Source organism: Magnolia sinica, chromosome 4 (assembly GCF_029962835.1).
Source record: "Magnolia sinica isolate HGM2019 chromosome 4, MsV1, whole genome shotgun sequence".
NCBI lineage: Eukaryota > Viridiplantae > Streptophyta > Magnoliopsida > Magnoliales > Magnoliaceae > Magnolia > Magnolia sinica.
In genome coordinates this window covers 23,615,387-23,634,529 of record NC_080576.1, presented here as the reverse complement: position 1 = coordinate 23,634,529, position 19,143 = coordinate 23,615,387, and positions in this window count along the sequence as shown.

Here is a 19,143-nt window from a genome sequence, read left to right as displayed (position 1 = left end):
CGCATCACCTGAAGTGGGGCCCACTGGTCTACTCAATCATCCAGTCCAACTGTATAACAATCCAGACCGTTGATCAGTGAGGCCCACTAAATAGAGTTCTTACACTCGAACCCTAGACCGGGAGTTGAAACTCCTAAGAGTCTACCACCCGGGCAAGAGTAAGGACCCAAAAGATAGGTTCTAGTTGAGACCATTTACTCCACTCGATTGTGTGGTGAACTAGCTAGTTCCAAGGTGTTGGGATATGGTGAGATTTGACTGAGCTACGTGCTGCTGTTAGAGGTAGAGCCCGCCGCAGCAAAGATTGAATAGGTATTATACCACTTCTCAAAGTTGGTATATGGCCCAATCAAAATTGTGAAGCTCACCATGACGTTCATTCATCCTGCCAGCTCATTTTAGAGCATGTGCCCAAAATTTAAGCATATCCAAATCTGAAGTGAATCGCACCACAATAAACAGTGAAAATTGAATGCCTATAGCTGATAACTTCTTAGGTCTATGGAAATTTTGGATCAAGCTGATTCTATTTTCTATAATCCAGGTTAGTTAAGTTGGTAAATCTTTATTACTATTCCTTGACTGTAACTGAGCGAAAGATACCTCGTTTCAACTTTGAGGTATAGGTATGGATCCCTGGTAGGGGTGGCTAACCGCGAAGTGTGAACTGACAGTGGGTGTACTAACACGCTAATAAAATAAAATAAAAATAAAATCCATTAAACGACACAGTTACAGCTGAGTCAACCTTCATTTAATCAAACCAAAGCCAAAATCAACAAATGGTAAAAACTAAAAAAAAAAAATGTGGTCATCATTTAACTCGTAGACTTCACTCACAAAAGGGCATTCACCAACATGGGTCAGATTAGATGGTAGCAATCGCATCCGGTGAAATTTGGACTACTCACTCTTTTTACTTTTAAACATCCATTTCACATCCCCGGTTGGATGGTTAGGATTTCCGATTGGTATATTCTAGAGATATGCTCCACCAACAATCTGCCCCGCAATCTGGACGGTCTAGATAGAGTCATAGACAAGCATAAGTGCCACGTGGCCATGAGAGCGATGCATCTACGTTGCTTTACTTTTTTGGAAGGAATAATGCTTGCATGTAACGTGCCACTATAGCACACGTGTGAAAGATCCTGTCTTGTTTAGATCAGACAGTCATAAGAAGTGGGCCCCATATGATCCCACCACCTCCGCCTGAAAGTCAAAAGTCTTTTATCCTTTATCGATACCCAATTTTAACGGTTGGATTGATGCCCAGCTCTAGTATTTGATAAGCTTTGCTAAGTTCACACGCGTGTAAAAGTCAGCTAATGCACATGCCACCATATATGCCAGCGTAGCAGACAGGTGGAATATCTAAGCCATTCATCAGGTGGGCCCGTATAGTTTTTACTGCCCAAAGATAAAGGTGGTCCATTTAGGAAGTGTGCCATGATCTTAGAAATAATTTGAAGGGTTAGAAAACTTCCGTACGTTTTTTCTCCAAAATATGGCCCACCTGAGTAGGGACCTACCTGATTCTTAGGTTAGGAAATCTACATGGTGGTACCCTTCTGATGGATGGACTGGATTTTTCATCTGTCAGCCATGCTGGCATACTTGGCTGCGGTGCGCGTTAGCTGACTTGTATGCGCGTGTGGTGCTGACCAAAGCTCTTTCTAACTTTAGTGATTGTTTTGCTATCCCCAACACGTGTTTTTCTTTTAATCCTCTAATCACACGTGTAGACGCGTGTGCACTCGCATGATCATATACAGTTGACTACACGGGGACTTACAGTGTATACTTGAGCTGCATGGGACCCAGCATAACGTATACATTAGATCCATCCCGTCCATCAGTTGTTACTCCTCATATTTACCGTTGATCCCAAAAATCATGTGGCCATGCGATATGGAAAAACAGGAAGGTCGACTTCCATCACGGAAAACTTTAAGATTGTACGTGGGGACCATCGTCGTATGCGACATCTAACCTTTCATCAAGTACGCCCCACTACGATGAATGGACATGGCAAAATTTAAGCCGATCTAAAACTCAGGTGGGCCACACCACTTGAATTTGGAGTTTGGCGTGACTTTACATTGTCTTGCATGGTGGGACCAATCTGAAGTTTGGACAACCTAATTTTTCGGCATCCATCATCTTGGTGGCGCCCACCTGATTGATGGGATCGATGGCATATACTATCACAGTGGGCCCACAAAGCTCCACTTAATACACATAAACCTCAAAATTTTAATTAAATTAAATAATCATTAAAGTCACCCATTTACGCATCATCATGGAATTATCATAATTTAATAGGCCTATTTAATTTAAAATTTATAAATACATTTTTATTTCGTAAAAAAAATGTACGATGGAGAGGCACTTGTACGGTAGGACAGCTTGTATCTTTCCATCTGGACCTTTGCATGTACGATGGGGAGGCACTTGTCCTCATCTTCTTGCAAAGCAATTTAAAGAAATGTTTTTATTTTTTATATTTTTATTTGTATGACTTCCTTTCGGTAAGATGCATGCTTGAAAATTCTTCAAACTTGCCATATTTGGAAACGATTGTCTTCTATTTTTGCATGCTCTTCTGTGAGTATGGGCTGGGAAATGTGGGGCCGATATTACTTTTGAATTCTTAACTTCGGAGTTTTGGTGGGCAATAACTAGTGCATGGTCCCGTGAGATTTGGAATTGTTTTTATTAATTAATTTTTTCTTTAAAATTTTAAATTAAACTTTAAATGAAGATTTGTACGAAGAGATAAGAATAAGACTAGATAATTTTTGGCCTATTTAACTATTTGGTTAGTTCTTTCAGGGATCTAAGCTATAGATTGTAATTAGACCATCTATACCATAGATTCAGAGGAATGATTAGACTTATCTACTCCCGTAGTGGTAAATAGACTACTAGATCTGGACTGTTCATATTCGATCTCATGTAAGTCTTATAGTATGTAGACTGTCAAATCTTGAGGGCTCATTCTTCCGCACTGACTTTTACTTTAAACAACCAATTTTCCCACATGAGCTCTATAGATGGTACATTGAAGTTGCACCTATGTTTCGGTGATATAATAGAGGCAATGCGGAGCATGTAAACAATCTTGACTGTTCATCTAGTGGACCCACTTTTTAATTTGTATGTTTATTTTGAAAACTAAACAAATGGGAGAAAAATAAAATGTGGGCTCGGGATGTCATGCATATAATCACCCCCACCTTATTATACCGGCCACCGCCCATACATGGTGGGGCCCACCTGATATGCCAAATCGTGGCCCATTAAATGTGGGCTCGGCATGGTTCATCAGATGAACGGTTTAGATCATGTGTATTTGGAGGAAGCGAGATGAATCTCATGAAAAATGTTAAAGGAGGCAAAGAAAGATGGTTGATTTTTTTATTTTTAATTTTCTCTTCCATACAGTAACTTTATCTAAACAATGTTTGTTTGGAGCATCTCTTAGTGCTGATTGGTCTTCTGCATCTTATTTTTAAGATACCTTTTTCTTTTTGAATTTTCTATTGCATTAAGCTGAGAATGATACAGTCAGCTACAGTAAGCTACTGTGTATTATAATCAGGTAAGCTGCCTATCACTGTTAGCTGTGCGTATCTTAAAAGCACTTTTAGTATTTTAAAATAAAAGAAAAGGAAAGAAAAAAAAAATATTGAAAGGTGAGTTAATCTGTCACCTGTCCCTTGTTGATTGATGGCTTACCTATCATGGTATACCATTGGGGCGCGGATTGGATGAGATCTTGGACTCACCCATGAGAGTGCAGCCCTACCTTGATTTGTATATTCTGTATCCATCCCATCCATCCATTTTTTCATAACATTTTAAGATAATATTAAAAAAAGTAAGCAAATCCAATTACTAGGTGAACTAGGCCATACGAAATAGTAAACGTACCACCACGAAAACTTCTTATGATGCACTTTAATGTTTCCATAGTGCCTGTTTGCCATTTAATATGTTGATAATGTGCTACACCAAAATTCTTATTTAGGAATGATTCAAAATCGTTCTTGGATCATTTAGGGCATCGCGAAAAATTAGGAATGATTTAAAACTGTCATAAGTTTAATAAAATAATAATAATAATAATGACAGTTGAAAACCCTCATAAATTTTAGAACGTAAAAAAATCAAAAATAATTTAAAATCATCATAAATTCTTGAAAACAACAACTTAGAAACGGTTTTGAAGCCCATTAATACTTGATCACCTTTAACCTAGGTTATAAAAGCCTGGATGGAGGGAAAAAAATAAATATTCGGCTAAATCTAAAACTTTTGTAGCCCATTAATGCCTAATCACCATTGTTTGCTTTGGTATAGCCCATCTAATAATTGGATCTATTTCATTTTTAGTATAATGCCTTAGAATGATGGACGACATGGATATAGAATACTTGCATCAATGTGGACCCCATGGTAAGGACCACACCGTCTTTGATGAGTCCACTTAGTCTGCTCCTGTACCATTGGATGCGGATGGATTACTACCCGGCTTGGACCAGGCTTCCTTTGCCCTATGTGGCAAGATTTAATTGGACCACAAGCTTGGGTGAAAGATTGGGCCCTACAAAGTATGGTTGAAAGTTGGTCACGTGAGTCAACTTGATGGGACCATCTTTGACATTGGCTTGCTGTCCAATAAAATCTCTCCACGTTAGGGTGGATGGAGCTTGGTCTGAAGCGGATTGCATGGTGTGACCCACCTAGGTGGTGTGTTGATGTCACTAAGTTTTGTGGGCCCACCATAATATATTTATTATATCGACACCATCCATCCATTTTGCGAGATTATTTTAGGGTTTGAGCTCAAAAACGAGTAATATTCAAAGTTCAAGTGGATCACACCAGCAAAAGTACTAGTGACAATGATTCTCGTGGTTACAACGTTCTTAGAGCCCAATATGATGTATAGTTAGGACATATTTCCTGTGAAAGCCTTTCCCCAGAAGTTCCTATGCATGGATGTTGGGTGGGGCCCACTATGATGTTTATGAGAAATCTATCGTGTCCATCCTTTTTGAGAGCTCATTTCAGGACATGTGTTGTAAAATGAGGTGAGTCCAAAAATCAAGTGGGCCACATGAGAGGAAACAATGGAGATTCAGTGAGAACTGTTGAAACATTCTTGTGGCCATAAAAGTTTTGTATTATGCATTTGTTTGTGTTTTCACTTCATCCCTGTTGCAATGACCTTATAAACGGTTTGGACAGCATATAAACATCAAGTTGGAGTGTAGGAAGGTTTTAACGGTAGACATTTCCCTCTCATGTGACCCACTTGAGTTTTGGATCCATCTCAATCTTTTTTTATTGTATGTTCTAAATTGGGCTCACAAAATGGATGGACAGAGTTGATTTCTCACAAACATCATAGTGGGCCCCACCTAGCATCCTTGCACAGCATCTTCCTATGAAAAGCTTTAACCATAAATACAAGTCCATATATTTTCCATCCAACCCGTTCATAAGGTCAAATAGACCCGGATGAAGGGGAAAAACAAATATAAGTTAGATCTAAAACTTATATAACATCGAGAGGTTTTCAATGGTAGATGTTCAATCCATATTGCTTTCTACAATATGGTCCACTTGATCTTTGGATCTGTCTTATTTTTGGCTCAAGCTTAAAGCAACCTCACCAAATGTATGGACAATTTAGATACAAAACATACATCGCGATTAGGCCCACAAAACTTGGTGACTTCGACCAACCACACAATACATTTCCAGTTTGGTTGCATTTAGGGCAGTACTTAGCGAGTTTTTTTTTTTTTTTGTTAGCTTGTTATTACACCCCACTTCAGTTGACACTTCACTGTCAGCCACCCCCACTAGCAATCGATACCAAGACATCAGTGTTGAAATGAGGTATCTTTCACTGAGTCTACCACTTGAGTTATGGATCAAGTTATTTATGGCTTATTAAGTTATTTTGTATGAACTGAATTGCAAAATGTAGCATAGAGCAGGATCTTCATGATGATGTATGTTGGGGGAAAAATAAGACAACTTATGAAATAGACCAACTTTACAAACTAGCACAAACCCAATAAAACTTGTGTCTTAAGAGGCATCTACTAGCAAGGAATGGTCGACTTTCATGTAAGTCGATGCAACCGTAAGGCCATTCAAATAAGATGCAACTATAAGTCCACTCAAATGGCCGGTTGTTGACTTAAACTATAGGCCGGCTATAAGTCGACCTAAACTATAGGTTGGATATAGACCGGCCATATGTCGGCTACAGGTCAACCCAACCATAGGTCGGCCATACTTCTGACAAGATAAATGTCAATCTGACAGAAGGCTCAGTAATATTTACATCCATTTTATCTGACGCCTCTACCACCCGACCTTTTCCTGAACTAATAGTCAAGGAATCCTTCCAACAGTCCGAAGATCTCTCCCAAGATTTTCGGGAGATAAAATCAGATCCTGAGAATCTCAGACAACCATAATTTCGAGGAAGATCTCTGACATATCAGGAATTATAAATAAAAAAGACTCCTTATGGTGTGATCTTCTCTCTCGTATCAATAGATGTGTTTCTAGCCAATGAAAGGTATGCATACTCTATTACAAAACACGACCGGTGACTCTTTTTCTAGAGATAATTTCCTTTAAAAGACCCAAGAACCTGACTTAGGCATCGAAGGGTCCTTTGTACTAGTTAGGGTCTCCTTTGTCTCTCACCTTTTCCTGTGCAAGTCCTAAAGGGTTAGCCAAGGAGAGTCCATCGAAAAACTGCATCAACAATGTATATGATTTATTAACAACGTCCATCCATTTTGCAACTCATCTCAGGGCATAAGCCTAAAAATGAAGCATATCCAAATCTCATATGTACCATACTACATAAAACATTAGTGATTAAACACTCACCGTTAAAAACTTCCTAACCCCATTATAATGTTATTTGCCATCTGACTTGTTGATTAGGTAACATGGACGGGAGAAAAGGAAAACACAAATATCATCTCAATACAAAACTTCTATAGCCCTTGAGATGTTTTCAACGGTAGTCATTCTACCACCACTATTTCCTCCAATGTGATTTATTTTATATTTGAATGTTTTAATTTTGATAATTAAAATTAGCTAACAAAATGGGTTGTCCAATGTGGATAAAACACATACATCACTGTGGAGCCCACAAAACTTTTCCAGCAGCGCAGTAGTTAGTCCATTTTCAGTGTTGTGCGTGGTACATGGGGTTATTTCCATGGATGCGGATTTCCTACAAAAGCCTTTCACAGTAAGTTCCTGCCAAAGGATGCTAGGTGGGGCCCACATCAATGGTTATGAGAAATCCACCCGGTCCATCCATTTTTAGAGCTCAATTTAGGATGTGCGACCGAAAATTAGGTGTATCCAACAGTCAAGTTGGCCACATGAGAGGAAACAATGGGAATTTAGTAAGCACTGTTGAAGCATTTTTATCGGGCTACATTTTAAGTATTTTCACTTCATTACATTAGGAATGACCTTATAAATGGAGGTATTTGGAGGAAGCGAGATGAATCTCAAGAAACATGTAAAAGGAGGCAAAGAAAGATAGTTGATTTTTTTATTTTTAATTTTCTCTTCCATACTGTAACTTTATCTAAACAATGTTTGTTTGGAGCATCTCTTAGTGCTGATTGGTCTTCTGCATCTTATTTTTAAGATACCTTTTTCTTTTTGAATTTTCTATTGCATTAAGCTGAGAATGACACAGTGAGCTACAGTATGCTACTGTATATTATAATCAGGTAAGCCTCCTATCACTGTTAGCTGTCCGTGTCTTAAAAGCACTTTTAGTATTTTAAAATAAAAGAAAAGGAAAGAAAAAAAATATTGAAAGGTGAGTTAACCTGTCACCTGTCCCTTGCTGATTGATGGCTTACCTATCATGGTATACCATTGGGGTGCGGATTGGATGAGATCTTGGACTCACCATGAGAGTGCAGCCCTACCTTGATGTGTATATTCTGTATCCATCCCATCCATCCATTTTTTCATATCATTTTCAGGCAATATTCAAAAAAGTAAGCAAATCCAATTACTAGGTGGACTAGGCCACACGAAATAGTAAAGTACTACCACGAAAACTTCTTATGATGCACTTTAATGTTTCCATAGTGCTTATTTGCCATTCAATATGTTGATAATGTGCTAAACCAAAATTCTTATCTAGGAATGATTTAAAATCGTTCTTGAATCATTCAGGGCATCACAAAAAATTAGGAATGATTTAAAACTGTCATAAGTTTAATAAAATAATAATAATAATGACGGTTGAAAACCCTCATAAGTTTTAGAAAGTAAAAAATAAAAAATAATTTAAAATCATCGTAAATTCTAGAAAACAACAATTTAGAAACAGTTTTGAAGCCCATTAATACTTGATCACCATTAACCTAGGTTATAAAAGCTTGGATGGAGGGAAAATAAATATTCGGCTAAATCTAAAACTTTTGTAGCCCATTAATGCCAAATCACCATTGTTTGCTTTGGTATAGCCCATCTAATAATTGGATCTATTTCATTTTTAGTATAATGCCTTAGAATGATGGATGACATGGATATAGAATACTTGCATCAATATGGACCCCATGGTAAGTGTTGCGCAGCACGCCAACAACGCAGTGAACCGAGATCCAATCTCCGGTCTCACCCACAAACGATAAACAAGAAGAAATATAAACTAAAAATAGATCAAAGCAATCCAAACAAACCACAAGACAAGATATACATGAAAAAATCCCAAACTAGGATAAAAAACTACGGATACAAACTTCCACTATGAAGAAAAACGAAGATTACAAGGCAAAATACTAACCTCTCCCTGGGAAGTACATAGAAAACCCTTTGCTCACACCTTAGAATTATTTTTCATCCCTAAAAAAGACCTATGAACACCTATTTATAGTTTAGGCAACTTCCATTTCGCACCCTTGCGAAAACCAACTCAAATTTTCGTAGTCCTCATCAAATCCGGAAACGAATCTGCGTAACCTCGACTAGTCATGCAGGCTGCACGACCGGTCGAGCATGGCCCATGATCGGTTGAGCACCTCGGACCCCAGAAATTGATGCTCGCTGGACTTTGAGTCGAGCCAGTGCACGACTGCTCACGACCGGTCGAGCGGACCCCACGACCGGTCGAGCAGGGGCCACGACTGGTCGTGCGACCCTTAAATGTGACTCCACATCTCAACAATCTCCCACTTTGAGACACATTGCCATAAACCTTCATCTTCTACATCCGGAGTGCACCACCTCCCCGTCTTTAAGCCTGAAGACCAATCAATGCTGAACAGAGCTTCAGCTTCTTCCGTGTGACCGCCTTGGTCAGCATATCTGCAAGATTCTCACTTGTATGAATCTTCTCCAGAGCAATTGATCCATCTTCCAGTAACGAACGTCTGAAGTGATATCTGATGGCAATATGCTTGGTCCTTGAATGAAAGGTTGAATTTTTAGCCAAGTGTATTGCACTCTGACTGTCACTGTACAGCTTGCAATCTGCTTCCTTCTTACTCAACTCTTCCATGAAACCTTGCATCCACACCATCTCCTTACATGTTCTGTAGTCGCAACATATTCTACTTCCGTCATACTGATAGATACTATCTTCTGTAACTGAGAGACCCAATTGACTGCAGCACTACCCAGAGTAAAGACATAACCTATAGTGCTTCTTTTGCTGTCGATATCTCCTGCCAAATCTGAATCCACATAGCCTTGTAACTTGATTTCCGATCCACCATAACACAACCTTACATCCTTAGTACCAACGAGGTATCTAGGGATCCACTTCACAGCTTCCTAATATTCCTTCCCGGGGTTGTTCATGAACCTGCTAACAACTCTCACTGCTTGAGCAATGTCTGGCCTCGTGCTCACCATAGCATATATGAGACTCCCAATAACTGATGCATATGGGACTTTAGTCATGTAGTCCTGTTCCTCTTGCATCTTTACACCTTGCTTCTTAGATAGTTTGAAGTGGTTGGCTAATGGAGTGCTAACCGGCTTAGCACCTCCCATATTGAATCGATCAAGTACCTTAGCTATATATTCTGCCTGTGACAAAATCAGTTTCTTGTTTTCCTTATCACGCTTTATCCTCATGCTTAGAATTTATTTTGTAGCTCCTAAATCCTTCATGGCAAATTCTCTAGACAGTTGTCTTTTGAGATTTGATATGTCCTTCATGCTTGAACCGGCCATAAGCATATCATCAACGTACAGAAGAAGGATGATGTACGACGTATCAAACTTCCTCAAGTAAGAACAGTGGTCTGCATGACATCTCCTAAAACCGTTTCCCGACATGAAACTGTCGAACTTCTTGTACCACTGCCTTGGGGCTTGCTTCAGGCCATATAAGCTCTTCTTTAGTCTACACACCTTGTTCTCCTTTCCTAGTGCCATGTATCCTGTCGGCTGATGCATATATATCTCTTCTTTAAGGTCCTCATGAAGAAAGGCTGTCTTAACATCTAACTGCTCTAAATGTAAGTCCTCTGTAGCCACTATACTTAAGACCATGCGAATCGTAGACATTTTCACCACAGGTGAAAATATTTCAGTGAAATCGATACCTACCTTTTGTTAAAACCCTTTCACAACCAATCTAGCTTTATACCTTTTTGAACCATCGTGCTTCTCCTTCAGTCTGTAAATCCACTTGTTATGAAGAGCTTTCTTACCCCTGGGTAGAGTGACTAGCTCTCATGTACAATTAGACTTAAGAGAGTCCATCTTATCATCTATGGCCTGCTCCCACTTAACCCGTATATCTGATTGTAATGCCTCTTCAAAACACTCTGGTTCATCATTATCTGTCAGCAGTAGATAATGTAAGGAGGGTGAATATTGGACCGTGGGTCTCCTCTCCCGAGTAGACCTCCTCACAACCGGTGTATGCGGCTGTTGAGGGTCAAATACTGCATATTAGACCCCAATTATTTCCTGGATTTATAAGCATGATGTCGGTTAATGACCTGATTTAATCGTATTTGTGATGCAGAGTATATTTACGAGCATGGACTGAAAAGGATGTTAAAAGCATGGATTTAACAGTCTGAAGTCACCAAGGCAAGTGAAGGACCCTGTGAGACCAAGATCGATAGATTTGCACGCCAGGGATCCAAGAAAATTAAGGAATTGAAGCTCAAGTGGCCTGAAAAGTGTCCAGAATGCAAGATCATCAGGTTCCTACCATCCGATCAGTTCGAAACTCCATACGTGGCCTGAGGACCATAAATGAATCGTACACGTAAAATTGCAGCTCCTGGATCACTGTGAAAGTGTCCCAATGGACAGATCAGCCTATAAAATAGTGATATGGGGCCCACCTGATCTTTGGATACGCTTCAGTCCTGGACTCAACGTCTTAATTTAAAGAAGGAAGTGGATGGATGGAGTGGATTTCTCGAATACATCACCTGGGACCCACATCATACAGTGCATGTGCACAGCACATACATCAGCCGAGCCGCACCGGACGGTCAGCCCAGTCAAAACAGGGCTGACCCGCCTTCTTCGCCCGCAGCAACAACGTCCGTCCGTTTTTCGGTAGTGGGCCCCACTTGCCCTTCAGATGATGGATCTGGACCGTCCATGTGAATCAAAAGGGCCATATCATGCATGCCTAGGTGGACAATTCTCAAAAGGTCCTGAAGATTCATTTTTGATCGTCCAAAAGAAAGATAGACGGTGAATAGATCTGGTCCAATGGGTCGTGCATAATTTAAAGAAACCCACCCTTCCTGACCAGTTTTTCGTCAGGAATCTAAATAACGGAGTGGATTTATCATTCAAACTCAATAAGTGGGTCCCACCGATAGCCAGCGCAAGAAGCGCTGGCTCTGTTCCGCAGGTCCGTGAAATCCGGCGCTGAAGGACCGTTCTGTGATCAAGAGGTCGTCCGAATCCATGATCTGGACCGTTCACAGGCTAAAACGGATACCCATAAGACTAGCCAAGAAGTCGGTTTTAAGTTCAGTGGACGGCGAGCCTCCCAAACGGAGGCCAAACACAACTCCTTTTGCTTTGCTGCGCACGCTGCTGCATAGCAGGCTGCGTAAGAAACTTTCTAAGAGCCTCCGCAACCTCTTCTGGCAGGACTCAACAGCAGTCCGCAGAGAGCATTAAAGGGGGCCGAACGTGGAGCGGTTGAGGGGGAGAAACAGAGAAGACTGGGAGGAAGAGAAGCCTGGTCGGCTGCACGTTTTGGGAGGAGATAGAGGGCTGCACGTTTTGGCAGAAGCAGCAGGTGGGATTCCTGCTAGACGTGGCTGAAGAAAGCAGAAGGAGAAAAGGCTGAGGAGATTGGAAGAAAGAGGTTTTCCTTTTTCTTTTTCTTTTATTTCTTTCCTTTAATGTTTTTTTTTCTTCTTTTTAGTTGGAATTTAACCCATATCATGCTCGGCTAAACCTCTTAGCTAGGGCTAAGAGGTGAAGCCTGTAGCGAGATGGGAGACACTATTTCCTGCTTTTCATGAACTGAACTTGGTTTTGAGTTGATTATTAAAAGAATATTTACTCAGTCTTTAATGGTCTGTTGTGACTGAAATTACAGTGGGTTTGCAATGGCTTTGAATATCTCTTTTTCTCTTTTGATGTTTATGACGTCAGGAGGCCCAGTTGTTCACCATCGTCTCATGGGCATGGTTGGATGATAGTACTCTTCCTAACTTTCATGTACTTTCGATTGGTTGGCAATTAGTTTAATCCCGTTATTTACTTTGTCTCCTGGGCATGGTAGGATGATGGAATCCATTCTAATTCATATACCTTTCATCTCTTGAAAACCAAATCAAGTAAGTTCAGTTTGAATTCCATAATCCTTGATGCAGGCATAAGATCTCCCTGATCTCTACAAGTGGATCCTCTGAATCCCTAGTTTCCTTCCTCTGAATTCCTTAAAGTTTTAGACAATTATTCCTTATATTCTATTTGGTTTAGATTTCATCTTAGCCTAGTTCTATTTCTATCTAGTTTCAGGACACGTACAGGTATCAGTCCCTGTGGATTCGACCTCGGTCTTACCGAGTTTATTACTACATCACAACCCTATACTTGGGGAGTGAACAGCGGCTCTGCCTCATAATGCTCCTGTGCATAATCATCATGTGGCACTGTTATACCTGTGTTCGGTAACTCTTCCAACTCTACGAATTCCTTTTCCTTGGCCTTATTTTCCTGCACACTGTCCTTATGCATCACTTTTTCATTGAAGAATACGTCCTTGCTTCTGATGATTTTCCTGTTTTCTGCATCCTAAAACCTATAGCCAAAATCATGCTGCCCATAGCCTATAAACGTGCACCTCCTGGACTTTGCGTCCAGCTTGTTTCTATGCTCTGCATCAATGTGAATATATGAAGTGCAACCGAACACTCTAAGATGTATAAGGTTCACTTCTTTCCCAGTCCACGTTTCTTCTGGTAGCCCACCATCCAATGGTGCTGAGGGACTTCTATTGATGAGAAATGCGGTAGTATTCACAGCATCTGTCTAAAACGTCTTGAGCGACCCTACATGTAACCTCATGCTCCTGGCACGCTCAAGGATGGTCCTGTTAATGCGCTCAGCTACACTATTCTGTTGTAGTGTCCTTGGAATTGTTTTTTAATGTTTGATTCCATTTGCTGCACAATACTCCTCAAACCTTTTATCACAGTACTCTCCCCCATTATCAGATCTGAGACATTTTACTGTTTTACCTGTTTCGTTTTCTACCATAACTTTTTACTTCTTAAATACAACAAATACATCAGATTTGTGCTTTAAGAAATAAACCCACAGTTTTTTACTAGCATTATCAATAAAACAAACAAAGTAACGTGAGCCACCAAGAGAGAACACCTGTGCTGGTCCCCACACATCAGTGTGTACAAGCTCCAACAGATACGTCTTTGGAGCGCATCCCATCTTCTTGAAGCTTACCCTCTTCTGTTTGCCATACATACAGTCCTCGTAGAATTCTAAGTCAATAGACTTTAGCCCTGGTAGCTTCCCTTTTAACAATAGCACTTTCATCCCTTTCTCACTCATATGTCCCAACCTTTGATGCTATAACTTCCCATTTACTGTAGTTGATGCGACTGCGAGTGAAATATACGATCTTGAAGTCACACACAAAGTACTTTCCTTCTTACCTCGAGATATCACCAAGACACCTTTTGTGATCTTCCAAGAATCACTGGTGAATGTCGTCACATAACCGGTATCGACCAACTGCCCCATTGAGATCAGATTTCTTCTCAAACTCGGTACATGTCTGACATCCTTCAGTTTCAAAGCCGTTCCATCTTTCTGACTTATATGAACGTCTCCCTTTTCAACGATACTGCATGGCTCAACATCACCCAGGTAGACTCTCCCAAAGTCACCTGACACATAATCACGCAGAACTTCCTTACACGAAGTAGCATGAAACGAAGCACCCAAGTGTATAACCCAAGACTCATTCCTTACATTAAGAGACAAGATCAACGCCTCTGTGTCACTTTCCTCAGATAGATTAACTGAATCCTTCCCGCCTTGAAAACTTTCTTCTTGTTTCTTGAGCGCCATATAATCACGTTTCATGTGTCCCTTCTTGCCACAATGCCAACACCTGTCTTTGTCTTTCGGTCCATTGGACTTCTTCCTCGATTTAGAACGCCTGTGTTTATTGCCTCATTTGTTCAGCGATCTTCCTCTTCCTTCAACATTTAGAGCATTCCCTGAATCCCTTGAAACTCCTGATGCCTTTCTTCTAGATTCTTCGCTGAGAATTAAACCGACCACATCATCAAATTTCAGTTTTGTTGACCCAGAGGAATTGCTCACAGCAATCACCAAACCATCCCAACTGTCTAGCAAACTGGACAAGATCAATAATGCCCTAACCTCATCCTTAAAAAATTGCCAACGGATTCCAACTGGCTTGTGACTGTATTGAACTCGTTTAGATGTTCAGCCACTCTCATACCATCTGACATCTTCATGTTGAATAGCTGTTTCATAAGATGAACCTTTTTGGACGCAGAAGGTTTTTCATACATGGTAGCTAGGGCTTCCATTAATTCTTTTGTAGTTTTCATCTTGAATATGTTGAAGGCGACGCTCTTAGACAGAGAGTCGGATCATTCCTAAAGCCTTCCTATCTAGTAAAAACCATTCATCATCTGTCATTTTTTCTTGTTTCTTCTCTTTTCCTCATAGAGGAATATAGAGGTCCTTCTGATACAAATAATCCTCTATCTGCATCTTCCAGAAGGCAAAGTTTGAACCATTAAACTTTTCAATTGTAGTCTTCCCTTCTTCTGTCTACATTGAGGACAATGTAGATTTTAGGTTGGGGGTGGGAGATTAGGTTACCTAATCAGTGTTTTCTTAGTCTTGAGTAAAAATTGTGAAAATTTTTAAATTTTTCTGAAACTTCTTGTAAAGTCGAAGTGATGTTGGCGACCATCTTTGATTTAGAACTATAAGATACGTAATGTTGGTACTTTACGACTCTTGGAGCCAATCATCTGGTAGATTTCACAGTTAAGTTCAAAACATTAATCCATGATTAGAAGTTTTAAACATTGATTGAGCCATGATTTCACATGCCACATCTCGCTTACACATTGAGGTGTCAGTTCAATATTAAAGGATTAACTTGGTGATCACTAAGCTTGAAAGGAACCAACCTGAGAAATTGAAAGGATTGGGCTAATGGTCTTCACCATGGGTTTGCTCCCTATAGGTGCAGATTCGATTCCCCAAGGTTGATATTTGGAAAAGGTTGAGTGCATGGTCTTCACCATAGGTTTGCTCCCTATAAGTGCAGATTCGATTCCCCTCCTTGGCGTTATGGTAAAAAGTTGATATAGTGTGAAAATCATCAAAAGCTGGAAGAATGGGGTAAGTTTAGTTTAGGTTTTGGTTGTCCTGAAGGCTCCCATTGGGTGCCAATGACATCATGAAATAGAGGAATGAACCTTAATGATAAGCCGAGATTTCACATTACACTCATGAAACTCAATGCTTAGAATTGTTCTAATTAATGGATTAATATTTTAAACTTAAATTATGAAGTTTTCCGTGAGCTTGATTCCAGGAGAAAGTACTACTCACCATTCATGAATTTTAGAATTCTCACATCTCGACTATTTTTCACAAGTCACTCGGGTTTACAGGAATTGTCTTATATTTCTGAAATTATTTTTTGCTTACTTTGCTCGGGACTAGCAAAATGCTGGTTGGGAGTTATGTTGTGGATCAAATATTGCATATTAGACCCCAGTTATTGCTTGGATTTATGAACATGATACCATTTAATGGCCCACTTTAATCATGTTTGTGATGTAGAGTGTATTTACGAGCACGGACTGAAAAGGGAGCTTAAAGCATGAATTTAACGCTCTGATGACACTAAAGGCAACGACGCCAAAAACTTGTTCACATCCCAAGTATAGGGTTGTGATGTAGTAATAAACTCGGTGAGATCGAGGTCGAATCCCAAGGGACTGATACCTGTACGTTATCTGAAACTCACTAGAACTAGAACTAGCTTAAGATGAAATCTAAATCAGGTGGAATTGAGGAATAATGATGAAATAGTAGACTAAAATACGTAGATTTAAAGGAAGGAAACTAGGAATTCAAAGGATCCACTTGTAGAAATCAGAGAGATCTTATGCCTGTATCAAGAATCAGGGAAATTAAACTGAACTTACTTGATTTAGTTTTCAAGAGATGAAATGTATATGAATTAGAACGGATTTCATCACCAAACCATGCCCAGGAGATAAAGCAAACAACAGAATTAAACTAATTACCAACCAATCAACATGCTATGAAGGTTAGGAAGGGTACCGTCATCTGACCATGCCCAGGAAATGATGGTGAACAACAGAGCTTCCTGACATCATAAACATGTAAGGAAAAATGAAATATTCAAAGCTATCGCAGATCCATTGTAATTTCAGTCACAACAGACCATAAAAAACTGAAAGTATTCCTTTTAATTGAACTAAAATCAACATCAGTCAGTCTAAACAAGAGGCACAAGAAAAATCTCTCCCATCAGACTACAAGCTTCACCTCTTAGCCCTAGCTAAGAGGTTTAGCCACACATAAACATGATTAGGCTAAATCTCAAAAAGAAAAGAAAAGAAGAAGAAGAAAACAAACAAAAAATAGAAAAATAAACAAACTCTCTTTCTCCTATGCTTCACGTCTTAGCTGTTCCCAAACTTCGATTCCTTTCCTCTCTCACTCTTTCTCTGTTTTATAGATGAGAAGATCGGCTAGGAGTCGGTGCATGTGCGAAAATCATTACGCAGCAACATGTTTCGCAGCCGAAATGCGCAATAACGCAAGACAACCTACGTTTGGGCTGAGTGTGAGCGACTAGCCGTCAAGATCCCTCAAAACAGACTCCTTAGACAGGGTTATGGCCTCCCTGTGGACATTTTGGACGGTACGGATCGTTATTCCGGCCACGATCAAGATCATACAGTGGGCCACGGGAGTCGGCAGCGTCCGGACGGTCTTCCTACGTAAAATCTTATGCTGGGATGCACGGTGGGCCCATGATCTGTTTTATCAAAGAAATCCACGCCGTCCATTGGTTTCCCCTCGAAAAACCAGTCGGATCTGATCAGTTTTGGATCAGCTTCGTGGTGGCCCACGAATTATTTTATTCCACCGTCAGTCTTCCATTTGAACGATCGAAAACCGATCTCTGATGTATCTTGAAATTTCTCCACCTAGGCCATGGTAACATGGACCGTGGGAATCTGATGGATGGTTCAGATTTATCATCTGAAGAGCGAGTGGGGCCCACTGATGAAAAATGGACGGACAGTGTCCGTCCGCTGTTGCTGCGGAAGAAGAAGACTGGTTAGCCAGTCTTTGACCGGGCTGACCGTCCGGTGCACGGCCGGTGCGTGTACACTATGTACACGCACTGTTCATGTAGGGTCCACTGTGATGTTCGTGAGACATCTGCTCCGTCCATTTGCTGTGTCACTTCATTTAAGGCGTTGAAAACAAAATTGAAGCATTTTCAGATATTAGGCGGGCCCCAAATCACTGATTTATGGGATGATCTGTCTGTTGGGCCACTTCCAGAGGGATCCAATGGCTGAAATTTGAAGTGTACGGTTAGTTTTTGGTCCTCGAGCCATGTATAAAGTTTTGAGCCGAACAGATGATGGAAACCCAGTGATCTTGCATTCTGGCTAACTTTCAGGCCGCTTGAGCTTCAATTTCTCAATTTTCGCGGATCCCTGGCATGTAATTCCGTCGATCTTGGTCCCCTGGAGTCCGTCCCTTGCCTTTAGTATCATCAGAGCGTTAAATCCATGCTTTAAGCTCCCTTTTCAGTCCATGCTTGTAAATACACTCTGCATCACAAACATGATTAAAACGGGCCATTAAACGGTATCATGTTCATAAATCCAAGCAATAACTGGGGTCTAATATGTAATATTTGATCCTTAACACTCCCTAGTAGAACTAAACTAATAGCTTTGATACCAGTTGTTGCGCAGCATGCCAACAACGCAGTGAACCGAGATCCAATCTCCGGTCTCACTCACAAACGATAAACAAGAAGAAATATAAACTAGAAACAGATCAAAGCAATCCAAACAAACCACAAGACAAGATATACGTGGAAAAACTCCAAACTAGGGTAAAAAACTATGGATGCAAACTTCCACTATGAAGAAAAACGAAGATTACAAGGCAAAATACTAACCTCTCCCTTGGAAGTACATAGAAAACCCTTTGCCCATATCTTAAAAATATTTCTCATCCCTAGAAAAGCCCTAGGAACACCTATTTATAGTTTAGGCAACTTTCTTTTCGCACCCTTGTGAAAACTGACTCAAATTTCTGCAGTTCACATCAAATCCGGAAACGAATCTGCGTAACCTCGACTGGTCGTGCAAGCTGCACGACCGGTCGAGAGGACCCCACGACCGGTTGAGCATGGCCCACGATCAGTCGAGCACCTCAGACCCCAAAAATTGATGCTGGCTTGACTTTGAGTCCAGCCAGTGCATGACTGATCACGACCGATCGAGCAGACCCCACGACCGATCGAGCAGGGGCTATGAC